The sequence below is a fragment of the Atractosteus spatula genome, chromosome 8, assembly GCF_055471065.1.
Source record: "Atractosteus spatula isolate fAtrSpa1 chromosome 8, fAtrSpa1.hap1, whole genome shotgun sequence".
NCBI lineage: Eukaryota > Metazoa > Chordata > Actinopteri > Semionotiformes > Lepisosteidae > Atractosteus > Atractosteus spatula.
The window spans coordinates 47,090,451-47,106,926 of record NC_142713.1 but is presented as its reverse complement, the minus strand read 5'-3'; the positions used below and the strand labels follow the sequence as shown (position 1 = coordinate 47,106,926).

At 41.3% G+C, this 16,476-nt stretch overlaps 1 protein-coding gene across 1 annotated transcript in view; it reads left to right on the top strand.

The window, feature by feature from the left end:
- The first annotated feature begins 5,459 nt into the window (after positions 1-5,459).
- cdk17 (cyclin dependent kinase 17) overlaps positions 5,460-16,476 on the top strand; it is an 87,924-nt gene continuing 76,907 nt past the window's right edge. Inside the window, exon 1 of the mRNA XM_088924210.1 lies at positions 5,460-5,816. The gene's annotated coding sequence lies outside the window, so the exon portion shown is untranslated. The remainder of the gene's footprint in view (positions 5,817-16,476) is intronic.

Genomic DNA, 16,476 nt, shown 5'->3' with positions numbered 1-16,476 from the left:
ACTCCTGCCCGGCATCAGGACTGTGCTTCGGCCTGCCTGCCCCCTTGTCCTGGCCTGTCCCTGGGACTGTGCACCGCACCTGGACCTCAGTGGGCACACTGCTCGGCCCGGTCCCTGCCGCGCCTGTCCAGTCCACCCTGACAGCCCCGCTCAGCCAGGTGATTGGACGAGACCCCCTGAGAGCTTGTGCCCGTTTCAGCCCAGTCCCTGGTGTGCCCCCTGGTGGACGACCCCAACTGCGTGCGCCCGTCCTGTCCGGCTCCAGGCGCAGGCCGACCAGCCCTGCCCTGTCCTTGACTTTCTGTCCTGTTTCCTTCCCTAATGTAAATAGCATCCCTGGACTGTGATGCCCTTGCTCTTGGGTCTGTATCACCTGCCTTCCTGGTGGGCGGCATGCTGTAACAATCCTGGTCTTAGATTGGACCCCTTACTATTCTCCCATGTAAAACAGTGGTTTGGATTACACTTTAAAATATTCGTAGCTGGATATCTGTGGGGCCACTGATATTGTAGAGCATCCTTCTGATAGTAAATAAAGTCCTGCATGCTGTCTCCTTTAGTGACCTCACAGATAGGTCCAAACTCCCTGATGAGCTGCTCTCTAATTGCAACCCACATGTGGGCATGTATAATTGACATCCTTGCAATTGCCATTGATTGACAACATTCAGTCCCTAAGCTCCTGTTCACAGCATGAATTATCCATTCTTTTTACCTTAGGGCCCCCAGTGCACACGTGAAATATCATTCTCTCCAAATGGACAGTAATTCTCTATACAGTCAAAAGCAGAAAAAGTACCCTTGCCTTTGAGATACAGGCTACTATAAATGCTCCTCTCCTTTTGTTCACATACAGTTTGTGCCTCTTGTCAAGGTCCAGGTGTGGCGAATCACGCGTTTGTGGCACGACTGTCTGCAGGCTCAGCCCTCTTCTGATCTGTCTGCTGTTACAGATAAAAGGCTTCACTTGTCTGACTGTAATGGCCTATTTAAATCACAGGTTGTCAAAGTTCTTACTTCAGTCCTACACACAGGTCAAGCTTCCCCCGAGAGGACTGTGATAAAATCTGACATGGATCACAAAACGCAATGTAATGTTTCTCTGTATTGTTAAATTAAGTAACACTTACCAGCTGCTACAGTATGATGCAGTCCTTACTCTTTATATTTCTCTCAATAAAAGTATTAGCTGAAATTATGTGAACAATAGATATTTAGGAACCAGCTGACAATGGTGTCCTGACAGTTGTCTTTAGCATATTGTTTACATGACTTGTTTAAATAAGTATTTTACCTTTTAAAAAAAGGGTAAAATAATATTATGGTGCCAGTACCCCCCACTGTTTCCATCAGTGCATGTCATGACAGTGTTATGAAAAGCTTCCTAAAGAGCACAAAACAATAGCACAATTCAAATATATACAGTATATCAATTGCTGTTAGTACACCCACATCTTCTATTCACTTCAATACTGATAACAAAGCTGTGTCAGTGATCCTTATTAGTTACAGATTTTATATCATATTTACAGTAGCTTACACAAATATACAGACCCTTGTACAATTTTTACATTTTGTTGGTTTTAAACCTTATGACATGTCATGACCCTTTGGAGTAGCTACTGTATTAATATTTGTTATGCACATGACCTACCCTGCACATTCAGAGCAAAAAACAAAAAGAAAGAAGAATATTGAAGAAAAATAAAAAAGTAATGTTTTTGCAGAAGGATTCAAACCCTTTGCTTTGACAATCCTTAATTAATTTTGGTGCATACAATTAATTAAATAAGTCACAGCAGAAGTTAAGAGGCCTCTGGCTGTGTGCAAAAATGGTGGCTCTCATGGTTTCATGATAAACACACGGGTCTCTCTCTGGGGAGGTTTCTTGATCAGGCAGTGAATTTCAAGCAAAGGCTCAGCCTTAGCCTTGAAGACTAAAGATCTTTTAAAACAAGTCAGGGAAAAATGTAATTAAATCAAGAGAAAGGTACACAAATATTCAGCTCTCTGAATATCCCTGTGCTATTCAATCTACACAATAATTAAGAATCAAGAAATGAAACATGCTTCATATCACCCAGATACTGCTTAGATCAGGCCCTTCAAACTGAGGAGTTTGAGAAGTAGGAAATTGGTGTGGGACGCCACTGTGAGGCCAACATCAACTTTTTAAGCTACAGAGTTCAATGGCTGATGTAAAGAAGATAGATGAAAAATATTCAAAACACTTCACAAAATTGGCCTGTACGGTAGGGTGGCAAGAAGGAAGACGTTGTATTGAAAGCATTATACAAGCCATTAACAAACCAGCTCAAAATCCGCATGAAGGTTCTCTGGTCAGAAGAGACTAAATGAGAACTTCTTGGACTAAATACCAAGCTTAACTTTCAAAGTAAACCCAACACAGTGCATCTCTCAGTCAATACCATCCCTATGGTCAAGCAAGGTGGTCGTAACATTGTGCTATGGAGATGAGCAAGAAGGAAAGAAAGAGTGATAGAGCAAAGTACAGACGAAGACAAAAGGGAAACTTGTTTCAGTCTCCTGGAGCCTTAAAACTGGGACTAAACATGACCTTTCACAAATACAATGATGTAAAGCACGAGAGTAAAGATACACTGGAGAGGCTTAAGCATTAGGAGATAATGTCCTTGAGTGGCCCAGTCAAAATCCTGACTTGAATCCTGTTGAGAATCTGTGTAAAGATTTGAACGCTGTAGTCCTTAAGTGATACCCAAGATACTTGGCAGATTTCCTCAAACATCTCTCAAGACGAACGGGCAACAATTGCACCAAGAAGGTGTGCAAAGTTGGTAGAGACTTACCCAAAAAGACTTGATGTAATGGTGCCTGTAATTGCTGCAATATGTTGTAAGTACTTCCACCAGATATTGGGCTCACAGGTCTTAATACTTATACACCCACCATATTTTAGTTTTTCTTTTCAGTATTGCTTACATTTAACTATCTAGGCCTTAGAAGTCTTCAGTTTGAGCATTCATGTTTTGCCTAAAGTATTAAGTAAAAAGTCTGCATAAGCTATCTGCATAAGCTGTAGGCATCATAAAGTAATTTCACAAAATAGGATACCATAGGAAGAAGCTGAATACTTTCAGAAGGCACTGGCTTTTTATTTACCCTTAAAACCTGATGGAACGTTTCATCCAAGTTTTAGGTCATTAGCAAACTGTAGCAGGTTATCATCGAGAAAAATATTAACTATAAATACAAAATATGTAACAATGACCAAGAAGAGGCTGCTTGTGAAAAAGAGTTTGGTGTTTATTTTGACTAATCATTTACATCTCCTAGACAATGTGGAGAAGCAATAGAGAGCAAACAAAATTTTATGCTTTATAGTCAAAAGTGTAAAGCGTTATGTTAAAAGTGTACAATGAAGTAGTTGGGCCTCATTTAGGATGTGGTGTAAAATGTTTGTCCACGTGTAACAAAAAAATATTGCTGCCCTTGACTCAGTCTCAAGAACAGCAATCAGAGGCATAGCAGGAATTAAAAGACTGCCCTACACCGACAGGCTGAAAGGACTAAATCATTCTAGTCCTGAACAGCGCAGACTGCAAGGGGACCTGATACTAGTATTAAAGCTCACAAAGGGCTTCATCAGAACAGCAAAACACGAACTAGAAAGATGCAAGGTGAAACAACATGAAAATACTTTCTAAAATAATTCTAAAACCAAGAACATGAGGCCTGTCTTTAACCAAAGGATTACAGGAGTCTGGACAGCCATCTAGTTGAAGTCGATACATCAGTAACCTCATGCATATGGCTTGATGAGATCTTTGGATCAATAAGCAATAAACTATCAAACAGGCCAGATGGGCCAAGTGGCCTCTTCTCATTTAGAACCTTTGCAATGTGTTTACAATACATTTCTAATGAACTGGTACATGCTGCTGAAGAAAGTGTACAAAATATGAACTCATATTAAATATCTATATATGTTTTCATGCAGAAACACAGTTTAAAAAGTTTCATTTGGGAGAAATTATGGGGATTAGTGGAATCATTTGCAAGCCAACAAGAGACAAGCTAACGGAGGCACCGAAAGAGGAGACGAGTGATGACTCAAAACAAAATAAAGCCTGTCTCTCTAGCTTGTAAACCTTAACTGCAGCCGAAAATGGTGATTAATGATCCTGTGCTGAACCACTCAGGACTCCGCCAAGGGCAGTAACTGCGTCAGAAAAATCAGAATCCACACAAAACACTGTACGGTGCTTTGTTAAAAAAAACTCTATTGAAAAGAAGTCAGTATGACCTAAATTAACTGGAAATGTTAAGCAGAGCCCATGCAGAGTGTCCATAAATAAGTAGTGAGAAGGTATTTATTTGGCGCTCCCTCAACCTGACCAGAAACCTTTAAGCACATGGAGGCATGTGGAGTTTGTTTTGTGACTTTACATAAAATGGCAAGTTTAATTTACTTGTTTTCCTTTGAAGTAAGGGGCAGTGAAAGCTAACTTTCGGCTGAAAGCTAATGAACATTTCTTGCTTCAACATGCACGGTCATTCCTTCAAGCCTCTGCCACATCTGTTTCATTGCAAAGTGGAGATGTCCTACAGTGCTTTTCTGCAAAGTGCATGTTCCATAAGCCCTGAGGTTTCATTCAGTTTGCACCAATCAAATGGCTTTCTCTCTTTGAAGGTTAAAAACAAATACATCTGAGCTGGCCACTTGATAAAGTTTGGATATCTTTATTCTTTATCTGAAGTAATGTTTACATAGTTCTGATAATATCTTTGTGCATATTGTCAATACCAATTTCACCACCACCACTACGACTACTACTACTAATAATAATTGGCTTCATTACTCTGCTCTCCTCCCCACTGATAGCTGGTGTGTGGTGAGTGTTCTGGCGCACTATGCCTGCCGTCACATCATCCAGGTGGATGCTGCACATTGGTGGTGGTGGAGGGTAGTCCCCATTACCTGTAAAGCACTATGATTGTAGTGTCCAGAAAAGCGTTATATAAGTGTAAGCAATTATTAATGATCATTATTATTATTATTAATAATAATAATCAGAAGAAAAGGAAAAAGAAATGTATGTATATATTTGCAAATGTATCTATTTGCAACCTTACGCATACAACTCAAAGATGCACAGATCCGCCTTCAAACTGAAGCCCAAAGAGGGATAGGAAAAGAAATCTTCTCACACAAGATATCGCTTTCGTTCTTACGCACTTGTGCTTTAGCAAGACGGGGTTTTTTTTCTTTAGCAAGACGTGGCTTGGGCGCAATACAGGACGTACACGTGTGCTGATCGACGCGTACCTTCGTGGAAGGCTCTGCACACCAGGGGTCGCTGTACAACAGCCATCGCTTTCTGCTGTGCTCTGCACATACCGAGGTGATAGGCGGCGCTGCTCGCTGTGCCACTGAGCCGCCTAGAATTATTTAGTAGCTGAATTCTTCTCGATGTCACTCTGAGGCGGAGGCGTCAATATGTGGGGAGTCAGTCTTCCCTTCTCTCCTGGATTACTCACGAATACCAGCAGCTTTCAAACCGCAAGGTCTGCTTAAAGACCAGCAGTGGGAGTTTCATCTGTAACGCGTATCAAGCAGCATAACCGAAATTTCAGCTCGGCGTTTTGATTTCGGTAGGAGCGATCTGGAGTTGTACAAGCCATGTTTGGCGGAGTTTTTCTCCTCGGATTAAAGTGAGTCTGCGATAAAAAAGCAACGAATCCCAAGACGAAACTACTGTTTGTAAGGACGGCATCCGGCCTCCGTAGAAACATCGAGGTCGGGAAATCCGATTGTTAAAAAAACACGTTTTTTGGTAAGTCGCAATTTCTTCGTGTTTACGTGTTTCGACACAACAATGCTACAATGTATCGCTGAATGAAAGAACAATACGCCGACTTTCTCTAGTTACATTCAAAATCCTGTCTCTGTACTGAACCATCCGTGTTATTTGACGTCTTTTAATGGATATCGGTGTTTATTTATTTTCTTGTTGATCCGGTTTAAAATATCTATGTCAATAATGTAAATCTATTTTCTTTGGGTTTCCAAGAAGCCTGTTTTGCGCCTATGAATATGTTACTCTCTTGTAGCGATTATGTCTTAAACTAAAGAGATATACGTGCACTTGAGCCATGTTGTGATAACATACTACGGCAGACGATTTTTATAGTTTCTAAAGATTTCTCGAAATATGTTGCCACATCTTAATTTACCTAGGTATATCTGAAAACGGAGGGTTAGGCTAGTGTATGTTTAATAGCCTGTCTGTCGAGGTACATTTTAACGAAAGAAACGAAACAATCGCACCAGGATCCTTTTGGTTGAAAGCGGAAAAGAACACGCTTCAGTTGAGCACTATATTAAGTTATTTACATCAGGATTTAATTATGTTTTATTTAAACAGCTGAATATCATTTTGATAAATTAAGATGAGAACTTAATTTTGTTACGTTGGTCTGTATATTCATAATTACAGGAAAAAGGATGTTTGAACAACGGTCTAAATAAATAATCCTGCTCTGTTGTAATATGCATATCCTGATCGCTTTCGCGTGGAATGAACCAAGTTCGGATGAAATTTACAATTTTAGACGTAGTGTCCCCTTTCTTAAGAGAGGTTCTCAGTAGATACAGTAAATAAATCGCCATCAGAAGTTTTCAACTAGAATCTGAAAGTGATGTTAGTGTATTAGATCACTACCACGTTAATAAAATGTCAGTGGGGCATTACAGCGAATCTGCGAGTCCGGGACATTCTTCTACAAAATCATGCAATATTCTACATGCAGCGATTTGTTAATATACATAAAATGGCATCGTTCTTTTTGTTCGTGATAAAAAAACTTCCATAAAAAAATTCAACCCACGTATTTATTAAGCTACATTTCGAAACAGTGCTAAACGGAATCCCCATTCACATGTAACGTATCTGCTGCTTTCCCAAGCAAGTGACGTTGAAAACGTCTGTCATTAATTAACCGCTGGGTCTCTTCCATGTTCGTATGTACAATTTCGAACATGCTACCGGATTGAATCTAACAGACACAGACGTTATTGTGGCCCATATAAATCTATAAAAGTACCCTAGAAACTCGAAGCTTTCCGTACAGCCCCTCTGCCTGACCTCCCATTAATATTAAAGATATTAAACAGTTTGGGGCCTTTAAACTAGACTCTTGCACTCTTGTTGAAGTTGAAATAGTACTTTATAATATGGTGCATGTTTTAAAGGTTGCTTTAAAGGTATTGGTTTACAGTTTTCTCTCGCCTTTTTTTTTCCCCCAAAGTAGGGTATCTGCATTTTCCACAATTTTTAAAAAATACTGTAGGCACTGTTTGGAATTCAGCTGTGCATTCTCGGGTTGCACCACATAGAATATTCTTGTGGCGTTCTAGATGTAAGTCTTTTTTTTTCTGTGACCCTTTCCTGACCTCTTCTGCTTTAAACCTCACTTGGTTACAGCCTGAGCACCCAAGTCCCAGTCTTTGTTGCCTGTGAAATGTGTCAGTGTCCTTGCAGGGTGGCTGGTTTTGAGACAGGTTTAAGGATTGTGTTGGCAACTGCGTCCGTACCGACTGCAGACCTGATCACCTGGCTCCGGCGTTTCAGTGAGGAGAATTCTGTGACATCTGAAGATGCAGATTGCTTCATTAGAAGTGATAGTGCTGCTCGGAAGGCATCAGGACCAATTTTGGAGTTTTTTACTACTGCTTTTGGGTATGTGCTATAAATATAGTTTTACAATAGTATGATTCATGGGGGTTTTTTTTTGGAATCTTTTTCATAATTTATACCCCCTTGAAATTGAACAAACTTTGGTCTCCATCTGGATTTGTGCTCTAGTCTGTTGGATGTAATTTTCAGTTTAATTGTGCTTAATGCCACAGCAAAGGTCTCCCTTATGTCGCCTGCTCGTCAGCACCCTCCATTCTCCATTGCCTTGCGGTTGATGCTGGGGTAGGGGGGATTTCTCCTGAAGTGCAGTGTTCCATGTCTCCATTTTGATGGAAATGAATTAGACATTTCTAGCAGGGACTGCTTCACATCTTGTGGGGAGAGCAGTTCAGAAAATCGTTATTTTTGAAAAAATCTCTTAAGTGGAAGTCAAATGAATAGGATTGGGTATTTTTTTTTAAAAGGCATAAGGCAGTTCTCAAATTAAAAAAAGTCCTTTCCACCCGTTATATATTTCTATGCTAGATTTGGCGCATCAGATTATCCTTATGTAATCGCCATTTGGGAATTGCAAGACAGAAATTACTCTGAGACGGAGCAAATCGGTTAAAGCCCCAGCATCCTAATCTACAGTCTGCAGGCTGTTCTGTCATTTATCAATTGCCCACACACTGCTGTGAGTGAAGCACAGAAATGCAGAATTTATAATGAAGCACCCTGAGGAACGGGCCAATTGGGCTGCACAAGTTAATTGAGGTTCAGGGTGAGGAAGAAGAACGGATTATTGTGGTCTGGCACTGTTGAGGCATTATTTTTACATTATTTTCCTCCTTTGCTAAAGGACCCTGTAAGAGTGTAACCCTATATTACTGATGGAGAAAGCCCGAGCCTTAGTGTGCTTTGGTCTGTCAAGGTGTCATGTTACAGACACAACGGATATCGTGTGGTAGCAGGGTGGTGTTATTTTCATACTGAACTAGACAATTACTGCCAGTGGAAAGCTGCAGTGTCACTTTGGTCTTTTGTGCTATGAAATGTAAATATGTGAAATGTATGTGCGTTGTTTCCATCTGACAGCTTTTCTACTATGGTTTCAATTTATTTAGGCCACAATGTAGTCTGCACTTTCTCATTTTTTATCCATGGACCTATTGGTCGGCACAATATTGAGCATAAAATCATTCTCTGTTGCTGCTCGTCTAGATAATGACATTTGTAAAGGTGACTGTTCCAGTACACTGTCTTCTGTTGACTTCCTACCTATACATTTTCCTTAACTCAATTGTTGTGAGTTCATGGAATTTAGGCTAAATTCTTATCGCAGTTTCCTCATGGGTGTGTTGAATACTCAAATGTCTGGTGTTATTTTTAAATTTTGAACATGTTACTTTGTGTGTTTTCTGTTCTTCTCCAATTTGAGAGCGCTAACTGTTCATCAAGTCTTCTCTGCACTGTGTTCTTGATAAAATCACAGGAACAATGAAGACATGAGTCCCTTACAGCCTACACTGTTAGTACAGCTACCACCTTCACACCCATTGCGACAGTACCAGACTCGGCATCAAAGGGACTAATTGTTGCCTGTCACTAGAGAGATCCCTGTCCCAGCAGTCTAATGGCACAGTTTAGACCTGAACCAGCTAAGCCTGGACTATAGGTCTCAGCCTATATCGGTTGAGCCATTTGATAAACCTGGATAATTTTTACAATACTATAATTCCAGTCGTTTATTTTCTGTTTTATACAGATGTTACGACCCCAAGTGTCTAGGGGTAAAGGGGTGTAAGATTTAGGATAATTTTTGGATGCAGGTGAGTTCTGGTGAGGGACTAGGAAGCGTTACTACTAGTGTTGGTGCAAAAGTGATTATTTTAAGGTGAATAAGTGACTGGTACGTAATAAGACACAATAACACAGTGAAAAGGAAATAGAGTGGTGCCAAAGAAAAAACAACAACAAACAGAAGGGAGCTGGCTAAGAAAGTGAGGAAAAGCTGACCTAACTATAAAAGAAAACCCGAAACACTCAGTATTCGGGGTCTTCAAAAGCCCTAGCTAACCTTCACTGACTACCCAAAACCATACAAGACAAACGGCACTCACCCATACTAAACTAATGTTACTAATACAAAAATCAACTACGTGTGTAGAATGTACCCAACAACCTAAACTAACACTATACACAAGTGAGCTATGAATACAAACGAGAGTAGACAAATAACAGGGTACAAAAGAACACAGAGGTTGATACAGTACGTTTGCACAAGGTTATGGCTAAATAAAGGATAACACAAACAAACGAAAGTACAAAGAGATGGACACAAATCAAGAAAACAACAAAGCCGGAGCTATACGAAAACACACACACACGAACGAAGCGAAGCCGAAGCGAAAAACCAAAAGCGAAGCGAAACTGAGCCAAGCGGGACCAAAGTCAAACGAAAGGCCCCTTCCTTCAGAAACCCTCCAAGTTATATACTAAATAAGCCGAGTTGTGATTGGCCGAGAAGCTGATCGATGATGATGTCACACGGAAACAATGGTGTCATGATGGACCAATGGGGGAGGGAGAACAATCAAGGTCGGGAAGTGTGGAACATAGCAACAAAACACACATGGACCACACACTGGGATGTAACAACAGGTAAATATCATTTAAAAGTATTGGGGTTCCTCAGCTTCATATCGCATCATGAGACATTTTCGTTCTATTGTGCTCTTTGATTTGAATTGATATTTCATTTATTTTTCTCGGGTATATAACCTGTGAGGAGATGAAGAGACAAGTACTCATATCTCTGGGAATCATGCAGTGTGCGCTTTCCTGTTCTCTTTAAACAGAACTTTTTGATTGTATACTTGTTAGAAACACTTCTCTTGAGACCACAACCCTTTTTAATTATCTAAGATGTTGCTTCAGATTAGTCATGCTTCTTCACAAGGCATTTTTTCAAATTTCAGTTTTCTGGCCAGTTTCCTTTTTTCTAGGGCCCAGATAGTTTGGCTTCTTGTTTTAATGTCTGAAGATGCGGGTTAGCATTATAAAAATACCCTTTGTGCAAAAAATCTACAATTTGTATGTCTAGTTCCAAGAAACGGATCATTTTTTAGTGCAAGAGGTGTGATTCTCACAAAGACACATTTTCTCTTTCGGAGAGAGATGTGAATGTAAACAAAGAATTTATTGCGCTGAGAAATCAATCGCTTTATTTACAGGAATATTTAGGTCATTACTTTTGAAGCGTATAAGAAATGTAAACAAGATGGAGGTTATTGTTCCCCTTGCCATGTTTAATGCCCTTAAGAAGATAAAAGGCTTAAAGTATTTACTGAGGTATGTCTGCAGCTAAAAGTAGTACAGTTTATTTCATGTTATTGAATGAAAAGACAGTATTGAGTATAGGTGGATAAGGGATGGAATATTTTAAACTGTGATGATTCTTTCTAATTGCCGTGTCTGCGGAATAGATCCTCACCGAGAAGAGCCAGGAAGACAACTGCTAAACGTGACTCTTTGGGATTCGAGAGGTGAAACGTCACTGGCTGCCGAGATCTTTATCTGCCTTCTTCCCTGTCGGGCACTGGCAGTCCTGTAGTGGTAGCCTGGCCGGCAGCCTGACTGTCATTTTCCCAGCCAGTGAAGAGCAAGAGTGGAAGGGATACCAGGAGATGCTGGGGGTCTGGGCTCATTGTGGAGTGCTTTCTTATGCTAATACAACTCTGTCTCCCTCAGTCCATTACACCATGACATAGAAAATCTTTCAGTTTCTGAAAGCAGGAGTTTCTCTCCTGTTGTTTTCTGAGCAGTTTGAGTTTACTTAGTAACTAAGTCTCTTCGTATTCATTCGCAGCCTGAGGCTGGACTTATTTTAGTCTATTTTCCGTCTTTCACATTCGATGACGGGGAAGTATTGCCATTCCGGACGGCTTTTTTTGGCAGGGAAGGGGATCGTTACATTAGGCATTAAGAACAGTGGCTCTGTTTTGGGCGATTGGCTTAGAGAAGTGCAGAATGCGAAATCTGTTAATGAACTGAGAAAACCTGGACCGTGTATTTCTTGTACACGCGTGGATGATCTCTGTAAAGTCCAGTTAATGATTAGGCCTAAACCTTTCATTTAAGAGCCAGGAATGCAAATGATCTACCTGATGTAATGCAGAGTCGTGCAGACTTGTAAATGAGCAATTACTCATTTTTGGTCACTGGAAATAAAAATATAGTCTTGCTACATAGTTATCGGTTCCTTAATATTTCAGGTGTGTCCCATCGAGATCAACATAATCCCCAGATCAGACGATACGATCCTTCAGTCTGTCTCCTGTGTATGACAGGGAAGAGCACTGACACCGTGATATAGGTGCACAAGATATCAAATTGGCCAAACACTAAGGCAGACTTTTCCAGCTAAATTAAGATATGGGGTTTAATTCAATATGGCTTTGTCGAGATTGCCAATAGAAAAAGACCAGGGTTCTTGCTGAAATAAATACTAGAAATGAACAGTACCCATGCAACTGTACGCAGAGCTTTCTATATTTCACAATTGTAGAAAATAAACAGCCTTATGTTCTCCATATGGACAAGGGAAGGTCCTTTCCATGTGTTTTGAGGGTCCCCTACAAACCTAAAGCACACGTCTTATTGTTTCAGTGTTGACATGCCTGCCCCAGTGTTTTCTTGTCTGCGTCAGCACGAAGCCAGCCGCGAAGGTGTAGAAATGACTAGGTGTGAAATATCTGCCTCTCGCAAACCACGCGAGAGATTACTGAGGGAGAACAAGCAACGTGGTGCCCTCGAGCACCGCGCTGTGGCTCCTCTGGTGCTGTCTTTAGTATTGATTGCCAGTGGTTTCCCCGCGGGACCTCCTTCACGATGATAAACGATACACTTGGTTGTATGAGCAGTGTTTCAGGTGTGACCTTGCCTGGGCTTTTGGTATTGTCTAGCCTTTGACTCGTACCTTCTTTGTTATGCGTCTAGAGCGTTGTTAGCCGTTTGTGCCTCAGATAAGCAAAGTGGGGTTGTCCTGCCAAAATTACAGGAAAACCCTTTTTTTTTTCCTCTTTCTTTGGCCAGCTAGAGCCTACAGAAATGTGCTTATTAGTAAGGGGGGAAGTATTGTTTGTGAAGACCAGGCCTATTGGCTCTGGAGGGCTGGTGTGTGTGTGCAGGTTTCCTCAAAGCAGCAGCGATTGAAGAGCTGGGAGAAGCCTTTCAGGGGGCCAGTGAAGCTGGTAACCTGCTGGTTTAGCTCATTAAGAGCCGAGCTGGAATGAAAACCGCCAGGCACCCTCCAGGACTGGACACCCCCGGTGTAGCCCAAACACAGCAGTTCAAGCATTTCTGTATACCCGCATGTCATTTTTTTTATATGAAGATGAAATATTTCAAGTCTGCTTTTGCCTTCACATATCAAAGAATGGTTAATTGAGGAGCTTGAAGATCTCTCTTAGGCACACAGTTGGGGGAAAAAATGAAGGAATACAAGAAAAAAAAACAACTTAAAACTCCTTCCTTCTCTGCTCCCTGGAGCACTCTCCCATGATGTCTTGCAGGGGGTGACCTCACCATACAGTATGTTTCCATTTCCTAATCTTGTGTCGGAAGCAGTTAACAGTGTCCAGGCTATAAGAGTTTTCAGCATTTGGGCTCGTCTTTACTCATTAGAGTCCCGACTGTAAAAGGGCAACGTGGGATATTTTCAACCTCATTTAACTAGCCACTGCAATCCATTTTTAATCCACTTTTTTGTCTGTAGACCCTAGTCATATAGTAGAGTTTTTTTAGGTGACTGTGTGTTTTTTCTCCAGAATCTGTACAATGACTCGGAATTGTAATGTACAGGTTTTAATATTTAAAGCCTTCTGATTGTTGCTTTCTTGGCTGGCTGGTGACGCGAGTGGGCTGTGATTGCTCATAATGTGCTCATAATAATTTTTTGGGGTTGCACACAGTATCTCTCTGTTCTTCATATGCTATAACAGAAGGTAACATGAAGGCTTTTCAGAACACTTCACTTATACTGGGAGAGTGTTGGTAAAGTTCAGCTGTGCTGGATTTTTATTTATCTCTGAGGGCACTATGAAAGTAGGATATCCTTGTATCCTGTAAAAAAGCAAACTACCATCTGCTAAGCAAAGCAGGGGTGTGTCACCAAGCCCATCAACTTTAAACTTAAGTAAGCTGGCCCCCACATGGTTAACTTGTGTAGGTCAGTTATTTCCTGTTAATAGTGTTCCCTTTCTTGATTCATTAAAGGCACACGGTAATGAACTAAAGAACATCTGCAGGCCGTAACCTTATTACGGTGCATCCCAATGCCATTTAATGCTTATGTAATGCCCTTTTCTAATTCATGATGGATCATTTTAAGAATACCAGCTGTTAGACAGTCTACAGCTCCACTGCAATTATTTTGTCATTTCTCGCACTGAAATGTAATACCTGGTGGTAAAGTGGCATGGATCAGAATAGAAACAGGAGGGTTCGGAACAATTTAAACTATTTTTGCCATTCAGGGAATGCCAGGGAGAGAGGGAGGCTTGGCCTTCAACTGTGGCCGGCAGTATTCTTTAGGAATATTGAATAACATGGCCTGTTTCCTATAGGCTAAATGAGCCGGAGAGCCCTTTTCTGCTCGTTCAGCAGTGCTGAGTGTGCTGTTTAAGATGCCCAGTTTTCAGCCGTGCTCCTAAGCCTTGCTTCACTGTCCTTTCCTGGCCCTGCACTGCACTGAGAGTGCAGTTCTACTGTTTACAAATCACTCAAAGCTTTTTTCTGGAAGTTGTGTAGAGAAAATGAACTTACCTCAGTTTCAGCGGAGGTGGATGTTTGTAAGGGTTTTAATTGTACAAGGGCTTGGAAATTTCAGTTGACAAACCACTTAACCTAACTTAATAGGCTTGAAGTTGGTTAAAACACACAGTCTGCTTTTCTTATATAGCACCGACTTTGCGAATTACTGTATTATCTCAAGTGCAGGAGAAATGTCTGTTATTGTATTATTAAAATCTAAAACCATATTGTTGGTAGAATGTTATTTTTTTTTATCTGGTCCTGTGAATTTCCATGACGTGCTGTTTATAATATGCAATACTTCATATGCGGGTGAGTGCCTTGAGTATTGCAGTTATTCTCGTGAGCCTCTGCCTGCACACGGGAATGGAAATTTAGTGCTCATTTAGTGAACTGGGGAAATCCTGAAATGAAGATTCTAGTTTCTAAGCAGTGAAGAGAAGAAAATCTGTAGTACATATAAGAACTTTTGGCATACTCAAAGCTGAAACGCCGATTGGAGCTGTACCCCACCTTCTAAGCTAACACATCTGTATGGAAATTATTCCGGAGATCATTAAGTGCAGAGCGGATATTACGCCTCCTTCAACCCTTAATAGTTTCTTCACGTGGCTACTGTTTTTCTTCACAAATGTTTTGGTTTCCGCTTGCACATATAGAAATGTAGATTCTGACTTTGTAAAGGAAGATGGGGGGGGAAAAAAACTAGATTGAAAAAGACTAGCCGTGCTGGCAGAAGTGAGGGAATGAAGTGGAAAAAGGATTAGGTTATTAATGAGCATCAACACAGGCTTAGTTCTGAGTCAAGCCCCCACCAAACACTGGTATGTTTATGACGGTGGATTGGATTGCAATCGTAGTTCATTTGAGGGGAGGGGGAAGGCACACGGGCTCTTGCCTGTTCACTTGTCGACCCTTAGTGAGAAGGAAAAGTAGAACCTTCCCAGACCGTCTCATCACCATTGATGGGAGCATCCAGTGGGAAAGAGAAACACAAGAAGTAGGCACCAGAGGCCAGCGTTGCAGGATCCATTGTGTGTAGCTGAGTACCTGCCAGCCTGCCCTTTTATTCTGATGAATTCCTCCTTAGCAGGGGGTGGGCTGGACGGGGTTCAAGACTGAGTCATGCTGCATTGAGGACTGAGATCCCACTGCAGTCCCAGCACGTCCTTCTCTGCCTGTGCCAGGCTCTGCCCCCCCCCCATTGTCTGTGCGAACTGCTCTCGTATCCCTCGGCTATTGCTACTTCTTTCTGCTATCTGACAAAATACAGAAGTCACGTTATGCCCCTGTAAAAATCCAGATTAGATGCCCCCATTGGCAGCTGGCCTTTTTACCCCCCTGCCCAGACCTACTTGTTATGAAGTTGGGTAAGAGCCAGTGTGGCGTTGTATTATATTTTCTGTCTCGGGCAGCATGCATTCCCTGCTCCTGCAGGAGCTGTGTAGTTCAGTGCATGAGAGGGTAACTTTGTAATGCTTAAGGAATGCGAAGGATTATGGGCCATCTGCATAACAAGCGATTGGAGAACGAGCTGATTTATTATAGTAATGGAAAACAGGATGACCAGTTTAACCAGCACATGTGTTTACAGTAATATTTAATTTCTGAAAAAAATAGTACATTACGTCTGGCAAATATACATTGTGTTAAGTATTGTGTTAAGCACAGTGGTTAAACATGCAACACTTGGAGATCAATTTCTAAATACCATATCCTAACAAAGGCTTCTGTGTTAATTAAAACAAGCCCCAGGAGCTTCAAAGTGTAGAGAAGTCCATTTCCCGCAGCACGACAGGATGAGTTTCAGTTTTGTGGCAAAATATAACATGTTGTGAAATGAAAAGGAAATGCTCTCTCTGTCTTGCCTGTGACATTCCTGTCAGCTGGTATTTTTCCCTTCTGGTGATGGAGAGAGTTCCGGAAAGCAGCCACCTGTTCCTGTCAAAGTGGCCTGCTTAGGAAGCACAGCCCATCTGTGGAAAACAATGTGTCTGAATAC